This window comes from Argopecten irradians, chromosome 11 (assembly GCF_041381155.1).
Source record: "Argopecten irradians isolate NY chromosome 11, Ai_NY, whole genome shotgun sequence".
NCBI classification, from domain to species: domain Eukaryota; kingdom Metazoa; phylum Mollusca; class Bivalvia; order Pectinida; family Pectinidae; genus Argopecten; species Argopecten irradians.
Window position 1 is genome coordinate 23,343,041 of NC_091144.1, and position 13,336 is coordinate 23,356,376.

Consider the following 13,336-nt stretch of genomic DNA (forward strand, 5'->3'; position numbering starts at 1 on the left):
CATATATATTAATCCTTTTTTTATTCGCTGTTGAGATACCTTTTTTATATTAATCCCTTTTCCGAACCATTTTTTAGTTCATTCTCCTATCCTTTTCATATCGTCACGAGTGACGTCATCTAGGTTCATTAAGGGGAGGTTCCTTTCTGACATTGATGTTTGATAGGTAGGCATCTCACTGGACTGGGCAGCTGGGCTCTAATCAATAACAGAAATATCTCAGGTAGATCAAACGTAAATAAGAACCTTCAATCCACCTGTGTATAGTATTGACACAACAAACTTGTTTATCATTCCATCAACTAGAGTGCTGCGAGGTAAAAAGACAATGTTTTTGATGGTTTCACAGTAAGAGATGACGTGGAATGCCTCGGTCAGTTCCAGAAATTGGAGAATTTTAAAGCTATTTATGTATCAACGTAAAACAGTTGTAAGAGGCAAATGAAATTGAGATTTCTATGTAAACAAAAAATACATTATTTCCCCAATTCTGGTGAAAAGACGAATAAATTGACTGATCAAACATTCTGTTATTGTCTTTAGCGTGTTTACTAATGGTTGCCGCTGGTTACGGAAGTCATCATCGTCGAGTTTTCCACTCTATCAAAGAAGATAGGAAGATTACCCTAAACGCCAAACTTGTCAAAAAGCCTCCTCTGTAGTGAAGATGAAGAAGACCGTTTAATTCCATAAACTATTTTAATACGACATCAAGTAGATATTTTGATTTGAAAAAGGCTTCCATCACGAATACTCTAAGTGATCATTGGTCGTACTGGAGGATTCAGTAGATATAGATTCAGATAAATAGTTCAGTGATTCCACGTATTCAATTATACACATAATGACGCTTTTCAATTATTGAATATAATAGTCTGATGATTTTCAACGCAAACATAAACCAAACAGATTTCATTAGATGTACATTTTATAAATCAGATTTGTTCGTAAAATGATAATAAGATATATTCACGTTCAGAAAACAGAACAACCCTATGCCATTTTACAGTAGTGCACCATCATCCAGCTCTGAAGCTGAAATATACTATACATTAACTATTAAACACAAACAAATGACTTTATATTTTTACGACGAATATAAGTACCATAAATGTATCATATCACTTCAAAATTAAACCATTATGAGCTGGGTTTGTACACTGACTTCATGTACTTAATCATTTAAAGGTTAGGCCGAAATAAAAATAAAAAAATATTAGTTATTCTTTATTCTGAACAAAAACAGAAGCAGACGAATAAGTGCGTTTATGCAGTTACAAAAGCTACTTACATCACACCATTACCACCTTTGAAAATTTTGAGCTTTAAATTTTACTTCAAGATTAAAATGATTAACTACGTCCCGAAAAAAACCCATGGTAGTAAGCAATATATAGAATGAAGCACTGTTGCGCGTCCACCAAAAGCAAAACACGTTATTCTACATTATTTTGTGTTAATTAGACATATATTTACATGAGTAAACATCTCTTATTGTTCAAATGATGAGTATCGTTTATGCTCTGTAGGCGGTGGAGCATCTTTAACAGTATTGGCATGTGCTCTGCATACAGTATGGTATAATTGAGCTGAAAATATGTTATTTTTAAATCAGTCAAAGCAAAGTTTTGCCAACAGAACTGATATGGTACATTGTAATTTTGAATATCAAAATATATACTTTCAATGCCTGACAGTCGTTTATAGAATAATCCAACTACTACGGTATTACAGGCATTCACGTGGCGACAAACAATGATAGAGAATAAGGACAAACTATCAATGTGTTCCTAAAAAATCCAAATTACTTTACAGTAAATGCACTGATTTAGGAATAAATTCCGCCAAAACTTTCGACAGCAGCGAACATGACAAGACTTGTCAAGACACCCAAGCTATAGTTTACAGCTTTATGCAATTTAACAAAAAGCGGTAAATGGGGTTTGTTCAACTAAAAAGTAATTTGATTGGTGAATTCCAAGAATTTCACCGGTTGTGTTAAAAGAACTAGTGTTTTGGGCCGGTCATTGACACAGTTGTTCTGAATGGTAAGTGTAGCTCATCCCGAACGCTACTCTGTAAGTAATCACCAGTTTCTAAAATGCGTTTATGTCGGAAGCACTCGTTACTACTAAACATAATATTGATGTGACCCTCCTCCCAACCCCAAACCTTCTCTGGTCCCCTAAAAAATTACATAAATAAATTAATAAAACAATAATTTAAAAAATAAAATAAAAAATAGGATATGTGTGTGATACAACTTGTCCGCATTGCATATAAACCATTTGAACTTTGACCCCTGACCTTGACCCCTCCACATGTCAAAAATATTGACACTATCAATTTTTTGAAAGAGGGTGGCCTACTGAACATTTTGATATATGGTGTCAAACTTCAAACTTCATCACGAAAAGCCCACGGAATTACATAAGCCACCGGACTAACATCGAAAATTGCCTTTATTAGGGAAAGCACTCTGATACTCGTCTACTCGATGTAACAAACTGCTGATTAGAATAAATTTCCAAGAGTACATCGAATAGGGGTAATCAGAACGAAAGAGATTAATTATAACTATGTTACCGGTACAGCATCAAATTAATCCACTACTGGTGCAGTTCTAATTAAAATCTTACAAAAAAAAAGAAAACTCTTTAAAGAAATAGGGTCATTGTATTGATGGTGAAATTAGGTACTATAATCGGAGAGTAAAAAAGAAAAGTCATTTTGTTCCCCACAGAATAGACTCGGAGCTAAAAAGACAACAATCGACCTAGCTAAAGTGATAACACCAGTCGTAATCACCCTCCTGGCGATTGTAGCTCTATTCTTACGCCAGATTAGCAACTGGATTCGGTGTCAAGGATGGCACGGAGCCGCTCTAGGTTTGGGAGGTTGTCACAGTGGCTGTTAACAGTATAACACGAGATACGGGTGCCCACATTCCGATACTAAAGGTACTGTAGAGAAGGCCGCGTGTCTTTTGTCTCGGGTCATATGTCGCCATAAGGACTAGACTTTTGATGAGCTCAAGCGCATAAAAATGGCAACAATACAAACCAATCAAATAGTGTAGATCTAATAGTGTAATAGTAGAGATGTTGTAAAATCATATAAAGAAATGGGATCAGAGTTTCCACATTTACACATTTTCCCACTAGGAAATAACTAAAATACTGCTGGCAATCAAGTGATTAGGACGATAGCAGAAAGGAAAAGTAAAAAAAAATGTTTTACTTGTATGATGTCAGCGGCTATATTCTACATTTTGTTTGTTGTGCCTATTTCGTGAGTCATCGTCTCCTTGTCATTGAAAACAAGCATAATTTTTTATGAGATTGTTATGGCCTTCGCCATATGATAGTATTACCGCATCTTAATGTAATGAAGCACTTTAATTCTGTTTTTCATCATTAATATCAAATGTTTTCGTTATAAAAGAACTCTAGTATTACAATAGTGCATTGAATGTCCACGTTGTGTTCATGAAGAGCATTGTATTTTCTAAATGATGGAAATCCACTTTCTATCATGGACACAACATCACTTCATTTGAAGAGAACACTCCCTTTCATAGAGAAAATCCTTACAACTCAGACAATCCCAGAAAATTTTGTGTTGCTTTGAGAACCATTCCTGGAAGTTATTGTGACACAAATCAGCCCTGTTTTGCATTTTGACATAGTGTAGTGTCCTGCAATGGACTGCGTTGCATTATAGAAGCAGACCTGTGACGGTTTAACCATATACCGTTCCTTCGTGTCAGATCTGTGATGGTGGCTACCGGACGTAAAATAAATGGCGTCTACTGACCATCGCAAGGTTACGTAGTACTTTTATCGTCAGTCTAGGTACCAACCATTGTAAGGACGAAGCCCTTAAGGATGCCACACAAGATATCATGTATAATATAGACCCATTCAATCAATATCAAAAATAACAGAAAAGTTCACGTCGTCTAGAATTCACAATAATGAGCGTTCTGCAGGAACGTGGATTTCCGGAGTATAATGCACTGGTGGAAACTGGTCGGAAGCCAAAAGTCTACATGATGTTAAGACATTTGCACTGTGACACCCTATTAACTTACATATTCTATTCATAATCAAATAAAGAACGAGGTCATACAATAGTGGTGAAACTACTACATAAAATCAGTTAGGTTTTCTATGGGGAATAAGTACTATGGCTATTCAACTGTTATGATAGGTATCACGAACGATGAAATGTGAAATATCTATGCTATAAGCCTTACATAATGCGAAAATTGCAGAACGTTGTCAATTCGAATCTATCGTATTTTCATAATTAGAATTTCATTTAATAAATTTTAGTAGATATTAAAAGAAATCAACACAAAACAAAGTGCAGACACAAAATCAAAAGAATCATATATGTGTATATATAAAGGAGCTAAATAAGAGAAGTATATATTTGATCAATGAAACCCACCAAACATGAAATGTAAAACCCTTTTTACGGAGAAAACAAAACGCTTCGATGTCCAATGACATTTCATCGATATTTTTCTCTTTTGGAAATTTCGACTCCAGTTTGTAAATATTACTACCTCTTTACTACTTTACATTTTGAACAAAGAACAATTTGAAAAACTAACAAGCTGATCACCGAATGCATTTACGTACTTTTCGGTTGATTTCGGACGTAAGTAATGTTACTTATTTAGTCATATTTTATGTAACAGTTATGTTTATATATAAGAAAGTTATGAATACACTTAACAAAATGAAATATTATTTTGTAGCTAAAGCTGACATCGTAGCAAAAGTATGAAATGACAATGAGGTTGGCGAGGACGACGACAATGATGATGATGATGATGAGAAAGAAGGATATATTACCTTGATAAAAGCAGTTAGACACCGTTTTCTTGTTAGGATATTTATAACTGCACGTGACGAGATCACATCCTATATCCGAGGCACTGGACATGTGTATTAAATATTTATAATGTATGAAATGAAATACATTTATATAAAATAGGGCCACTCGAGTAGCTTTTTAATGTTCATTAAATTATACCAAGGCTTCATTCTGGAAAATTCGATAAAATAACCAGTCGATATACAGTCAAAGAATACATCTCCGAGTGATGCCGTGAAAGGCTTTTGACCAGGGTTAATCCCCTGAGTACCCAGTGAAGGTAGGCCACTTGTTATAAAGATATACTTCATTGACTACCAATACACTTTATAACGTATGATCTTCAGCAATGGGAATTGCTGATTATATGTATACAGAAGTGTCATGTCGTTTTGGTCTGGAACTAGGGAGCGGACCAGGGCTAACGAACTGAGTTGAATGGCCACATCTACTTTCAGCTTCGTTAGGTTACATTTCCAATTCCTGGTCTTGTTTTGAAACCAATCAAAAACTTGCGTTAATGAAGATTATGAGAACTTCATTTCAACCTTAAAAAGTGACAATGTGTTAACTATTGCTTTTAAAAACATGTCCGTTAAACCAATTTGTCTTACTTACATGAGAAGGTGAATAAATTCAAATACACAGGGTTGACAAAATTACCAAGGAGAAAATTATTTGATATTTTCACAACATTACAAACTAACCACGCTTGTGGACGCAGTATATAAGTTAAGATGTGTAGAAGGTACACTACACTAAATGACCTGCTAGCTTATGTGATATTGACTGGTAAGTTGTAGATGACAATAACACATCGCCAGATCGATGAATGACACGATGGGGATGTAACACAGTGTCGCTCTCTAGTCCTTCCCCACGAGATCGATGATTTATATATCAGGATGAGTCTACAAATCAAGATAGAGCTCGCTGAGTATAAAGCTAATTGGTTGTTGAATTGAAGATCAATATACGAGAATAAAGACTGATAATGATGATGACGACGAAGTCGATGATCGTGACGTTGATGACGACTACGTTGACGATGATGATGATGGTGATTACATTGAAGTAGATAATAATGATACTGTTGCTGATAATGCTTACGATAATTACTCAAGAAGAAGAAAAAGAAGAAGAAAATGATGATGATGATGATGGTGATGATGATGATGATGATGATGATGATGATGGTGGTGGTGGTGGTGCTGACGATAACGACGATTAAGACGACGATGACGCCATGAAGCTTTTTTAACGGTTTCCAATATATTGATTATTCAGCGGCTACTACTTTTGCCGGGTTGGTTTACATAACGGGTCAGGTATATGTCATCATCATTATGATGAACCAATAGTATCATATCTAATTTGCAGCTATTACATCTTATGAATCTTTTGCACAATTTCATAGAGTCTGTAAATATAGAAGCTGACACTTTTGAACTGATTTTAGCCACAGTTGTCAGATTGTTTGGTACAAACGATAGGAGACGTTATTGTTTCCGGGCGTGATAGGAACAGGTAATATAGAGGTGAGTTTTTATTTTACCTGATAATAACGTATAATCGTGTAGGCGGCACATTGTAACACAGACATTTCAATAACGATGTATTTTATAACGTGTGTCTATTACATATCATATTCAAAGTGAACCCAAAGGAATATTACTTTTCATTATCGAACAATTCATCCTATTATCTCGGAAGTTATCAGGTCATATAGCTTTTGTAAGACTGTAAACAGTGCAATGCTGAACAATTCCTTATTGTTAAAACAACCCAGGACTGTTGAACCTTTATATTCTTATATTAGTTATTATACTGCGTCATTTACAGTTACATTTTTAACGATACAAGGGGAAGAGCCTTCCTTTATACCTCTTGTGTGCATTGGCCGAGCTGAAACGGAGCCAGCGTTGGGGAGTAATGACCGACACGCTTCTATTATACCCACAATTTTACACGACAAATAGGTTAGCTAGCCCCACCGCCGACCATCACCCTATGATGGATTAACTTCTCAATGGGCACACGCTGACGATTTAAGGGGATAATTGAAATGTGCCGAATCCCCTCCCGGAAGACGGAGGTTATGGACGTAGGTAGGCCTCGCGCCTCCCAACAAGGATATCTAAAAGTACATACCTATATTATTATATTCAAATCCATTCAGCCTGTGTTCCTGATAACCACTTAGTATAGGACTGAGGCTCTCGCTGGTGTTATTGAGATGAAAGAGAAAACGATAGGTGCCAGCTGTTTGTAGGTATATGTTTTGTCTGATCGAGGTTAGACCTAGTCCATATACACTGACAAATACATGTGGATAATCCACAATAAAGATATATGAATCTGTTACTGATGGCCTCCACGAGCGGCGGATAGCTATTTACTGTCTACAATTCAGGATTATTCATTTTCTGCTCATGAGTAAGTCGTGTAAAGCAACATAAAGTAGACATATAAAATCATTTTCCAAAACACTTCATACAGATCTTTAACGACTTAATGAGGTAAAAGATCATCGATGAAGTATGAATGGAGTCTTAAAGGTGAAATAATTCAATTCAGAATCATATTTCTCATGGAGCATATTCTCTCATATGACAAATTCTAGAGACAAGTGAATTCACAATAAAACTTACAAATTCTAGAGACAAGTGAATTCACAATAAAACTTACAAATTCTAGAGACAAGTGAATTCACAATAAAACTTACAAATTCTAGAGACAAGTGAATTCACAATAAAACTTACAAATTCTAGAGAAAAGTGAATTCACAATAAAACTTACAAATTCTAGAGAAAAGTGAATTCACAATAAAACTTACAAATTCTAGAGAAAAGTGAATTCACAATAAAACTTACAAATTCTAGAGAAAAGTGAATTCACAATAAAACTTACAAATTCTAGAGAAAAGTGAATTCACAATAAAACTTACAAATTCCACAAGGACGTTGGCTTATGATAGGTCAAATCAATACGACTGTTTGAAGCTGTCATATGTTCCCTTGTAATCCTAAACACGTAACAATCGGAGAGTCAAAAATTCGTTCGATATATTGATACATTTTAATTAACTACATGTCGGTGCGAGCATAAGGAATTTCCATATTTCAATTTCTACACTGGTCTTTTCAGAAAGACTTACCCAAAGTTGATAACAATATAAATAACAAAGTTGATTATATATATATAATACTTTTAGCGGACTGACGATACACTGTAACAACGTGAAGAAAGCAGTTGTTCTCGCCAATATTTCAGCATGTTTTAAGCATTTGACAGAACATAATGTTTTAGAATGATGTAAAGCGTCTGGAATTGATAAGTACGTTGTAGTGTATGTTGGTGATTACCAATATAAAGAGAGAAGAGTTACATTGTATAATGTTTGTATAATATAGGATGAAGTAGAGACATATACTCACTATCACAGATGTTGTAGTCCCATTATCTCCACTGCTTTATAATGACTGTGGTGTTACAAGCCTGGAAAATAAATATAAAAAATCAATGTATATCAATACATCAAATTCCAAACGGATTTTTTATTGACTGATGTGAAAATATGGTATCTTTAAAGGACGTTGAACTACCTGATTTAGAAAAAAAAAACACTCACACACAGAGACAGCCTGTTAAAATTTTCAGGCTGGTTAAATGCTTCATTTCAAATAGGAATTTAAACCTTACTTATGTTCGGTATGCATTATCTTTTTACCCTGCCAAACTACAAAACGAGTTTACACACTCGAGTAGAACATTATGACGAGCTATAAGTATTTAGGGGCTCATAATTTAGACCACATTTGACTTGGGGCGTTTCCATGTACATAATTCAACACTAAACAACGTGGAAGCTGCTTCACGTGGTCGTTTTTTAACTTTGGCATGTAACACACGTGTATTTAAAAGGTGATTAACCTTCATGTTCTACAGGTAATATGATCATAATCATCCTATTGTAAAGAGCTGCTTTAAACCGCTCTCTAGTCAGAGAAGGGAAAGTTCAAACGGGACACCATATCAACTGATCTTGCATTTGTATTAATGAAATATCCAGATCGCTCACACATCCCTAAACTGGCATGGTGGTCATATATTGAGGCTTCATATAAAGCTTTAAGTAAAAAATCATAACACGTTTTTTCTTTTTACTTAGATTAACGAAACGTACTTCACACATAATCCTTTAGTGTGTATATGACGCTTATTCTTCCTTCCTGTTTTAATGGGGTTTTCATGCTATAATCAACCATGTCTATTAAGACTACCAAAGGGAGAGCCGAAAAATCGTCTTATAAAGCAGATGAATATAGTTTGTTTGGGATGAAACATTTCGTTGCATTATCTTTGTCTATTTTTACGATCGGTATCTAATAAGTTACTTTGACAATGCTAGGAAAATATAGGTGCTAGACATAGCATAGTGTTATTTCTAACTTTCTTTTGAAATGAGAGCTGACAGGACCTTCATGAACTTAAAAACACACACATGCAGTTCGTTATTTAGTTACATACATTTCGAAGAACCCAACACTAATTTCTCATGTTTTTGATATAAGAACGTCACACCAATTCATTTAATGCATTTCGAACGAAATATAAATTGCATTAAATGATATTTAAACCACTACTTTCAAGTTATTATATATGCTATGCATTATAATCCGGCCTTTTTTCCGTCAGGGGGCGCTTCGCACTTAGTATCGTGCACTTGTGCGTTACACGTGCTCTCAGGATGAATGTATGATGCTATCTTTGAACTAGTTTAGACATTTATTAAGCCGATGTTGGAAATGTGATAGAAGATTGGCTGAGAGGATACAAAACATTCTTCTTGTATCTTTATAGAATATCAGGTTTATCTTCTCCTTCGATCGTAGAGAAATAGCAACACTTTTGCTTTCTTACTGTTCCATTACAGCATAGGCAGATATCGCGCAGGCAGCATTCCTCCCCGTTACATGTGCATTGCGTGACTTTTAGCGTGACTTATGTAAGTAATTGTCTAAATGTGTATGAAAGGAGGACATAACACAATATAGCCGTGATGCAGTAATTATTGTTTATGTAACAGTTTTTTGTGCTGGATGAAATTTTGTTGTGACAGTTGCACCCATATCACGTCTGAAAAACACATCTAACGTCATTTTATTTGTATCAACAAACCTTACGACTCTAAATTCCTCTTACCCAATGAAAAAAAAACCCTTCATAATATATCTTTAATACCCATGTGTGTAGAGAGCCGGCTGGAATATCTATCCATGGTATAACAAGTTACATGAATGAATCACAAAATGAAAAACAAAATAACTCTGTTCATACTGGTATATGCATAGCACAAATATTTCAAAAATTCCACTTCACAAATAAGCACAATTAACAATATATCAGCCCGTGATCAAAATTCTACACTTTTTTTCGAATCGAAAAAATGATTTTGCACATTAATATCAAAAAGAAAAAATACTAAAAGAAAAGTAGCCAACGAAGCGTTATTTTAATGCGTTTAGATACTTATGCCGTGATACAGTCTCATGTAAATATATTGACTGATAAGTCAGCGTTTTCCCTGCTGTGACACGTTCATCACGCGCACCACACTCCAGTGTGGGAATGAAGCAGATATAGGCTATACAACAAATGCGCCTCGACCGACCTAGATAACAGATACATGTTACTGGCATTAAAAGCTATTTTAGTTCACATAAAAGATGATAAACTGTTTATCAATCATTTTCAATTTTCCAATGTGCTATGTAGTTTATTTTTTCGGATCTCTGCAAAACACGATTTATGGCAGGATTTACCTTTAACAGCAGATTTTTTATGTTTAAAACAAAATGCACGTGAGCCTTACGGAAAGAAATTGAGAAAAATTCGGCTTAATCGTTAAGATTATCTGACTGAGAATGAGAAATGTCATTAAGAACAATAGAATAACGTACATTTAACACTCAAATCTTATATTAGCCTAGCTAGTGTTTGAAATGCACTGGCGTTCAAGTTCTTTATTATTTTAAGCCATTTGACTTATCAGTTTAAACGTGTATACTTACATACACTGCAGGTGTGAAACAAACGCTCACCCATCCACCCATCACATGACATATACTAAGCTATTTTGAAAATGTGTGTACCAAATAGTTATGTCATCAAAAATATTTAAAATCATTGGGCGCAAATGTGAAACAATCCTCATCAACACAACTCGTGCGTTTTTATTTCTTACAAATTGCGCCATGCTTAGGGTTTTGCTCTCAATGAGGACTTAATTTTAAGAAAAGAAAATAATCACGATTTTAACACACTAAATGAGTTATGTAATTGGTCCTGTCATCTGAAAATGAGTTGGACCTGGTGTGATTTCGTCTTTTCAATACAATAAGAGAAGCACGATGCTAAATTCTTATAAGCTGATTGTAATCAAGCAAATCGAAAGTAACATATAATCAAGTTCAAGCTATAAATAGTAATGAGTGGTTAGGATTTCTATAATTGATTGGCCTTTATACTTTATGGTTCCCTTGCCACATGTATCGTTAACGGGTCGTGTCAAATATCTGGCGTATTGAATGAATGTTTCCAATAAAGTTTGGTAAGGGAAATTATGATTTCTGTACAACCTGACGAGAACGGTGTAAATGTTCATCTCCTGGTCAGCACAGGGAAGTCATTATGAGGACACCAGACGGATTACATGAATTCACATATTGTCAAGGAAGGAATAAACATACATCTAAGGTCAGTTCCTGAGCATGCATTTTAGATGATTCCACTTTCAAAAGCATATCTATTTTTTTGTGTATTTGAGTGTTAAAATTCACGTAAATGCATCAAAGGTGAAATGCATAATATCATGGTATACATTTGTCACAACGCAAAAGCTCATCGCTAGTAAAGTTATATTAATCATCGAAAATGTAGTACAAACTTTGACCTACCTACGAAGCTACTTCCGTCCGCCATCTTGGAATGAGCATGCCTGACAAGGTATAAGAGAGTATCCTCAGACTCACAAACCCAGACAAACATTTGCGTGCGATAATTAATCGTGGTATCTATGTTAAGCATTTTCCGGTTTAATTACAAATATCATGAGACCACCAAGCAAGCTATGTAATTTGTGTTGGGCTAATCGTATTAATCCACAGAGTATTCTTAATATAGACTGGTCAAGATTTGCATAATTCAGTAGCTGTTACATTTAATGACCTCCATTATGTATTGTAACGTCAGTGCATATACGTCAGGAAAGTAATGTCAGGTATACTACACACACTCACATGATACAGTATAATCTGATATCAATGGTTTGTTTACATCAAATAGCGTGCGTATCAAATTGTCAACAACAACTACAAATGTAAGATCGAGATACATATATGACAATGACATTTGCAGATTCAAAACTGATTTTCAGTGTTATCCATATTCAATTCAATCTTGTTTGTATCTCGTATATTCATTGGCTTAAAATTGATTAGCTGATGGCAATTCATAAAGAATCCCCCAAAATTTTGAAATTCCAAGCGATCATAGTTCTATATCATAAAACCCTATCTAAGTCAATCAATAAATACAGTAAAATGTAACTATTAACCTCATAATTTACTGACCACTCGCTTCACCGGCCACTAATTTAACTCATAACCAAAAACAACAAAAATAGTGATTTCAAAGCAGTCTAGGACAAATTGACTTAGAGGAATACTGATCACAGACGTAAACGATATGTGTACTACATAGACCATTGTCATCGATATTCCTACCTTTTCCGGTTCTATCCAGCACGTTGGCAAAGTCGGACATGCCGGATTTGGACATATCCATCAGATATTCTCCAATTTATTTACAATATTGTATCGTTTGTGAACACAATAATTTGTTTATACGTGAACAATAATTTGTACATAACGTGTAATTACGCATAAACAAATCGTAGTGAATGAATCGAAATGTGATATTTCTTATGATTTTATCTTTTAAAATCGATTTTGGCTTTCAACTCTTGTTAACTATCACGTCGTTCATAGGCTATTTTGTTTAAATCGGGTCCACTGTATGAGATAGTGCGATGACGAGGAAACTTTCTACCAAAGCACTATTACGTATATTAAGGAAACCACCAAGAATTTTTATAAAAACGGACCATGGTAATTCAAGTAAATGGAATGAGTTGCGGAGGTATTGATGGGGAAATCTTTTAAAAGTGTTTTGATATTGTCAGATGTGAACTTCGACATTTCGAAAAACAGGTAGAAAGATCGAAGAAGTAAGTCGCCTCCATCCTCAATAGTTAATATGTTCTACAAACTAATCCAATATGTCTGAAGTTAAGTGTTCTTGCAAGACATACATTTGCAGAGTTAGTGTAATATATCCTATTAAGTATAAATTTTAGGATTGGATTCAGAAGTACAAAGAAAGTTTT

General features: G+C 34.7%; 1 protein-coding gene across 2 annotated transcripts in view; it reads right to left on the bottom strand.

Moving 5' to 3' along the window:
• LOC138335044 (5-hydroxytryptamine receptor 4-like) overlaps positions 1-13,336 on the bottom strand; it is a 122,111-nt gene that overhangs the window by 18,895 nt on the left and 89,880 nt on the right. The window contains exons 4-5 of one of the 2 annotated variants that reach the window (XM_069283944.1): positions 8,325-8,385; positions 7,835-7,912 (exon numbers count right to left, since the gene is read on the bottom strand). The gene's annotated coding sequence lies outside the window, so the exon portion shown is untranslated. The remainder of the gene's footprint in view (positions 1-7,834; positions 7,913-8,324; positions 8,386-13,336) is intronic. The other variant, XM_069283943.1, reaches the window with a different exon arrangement.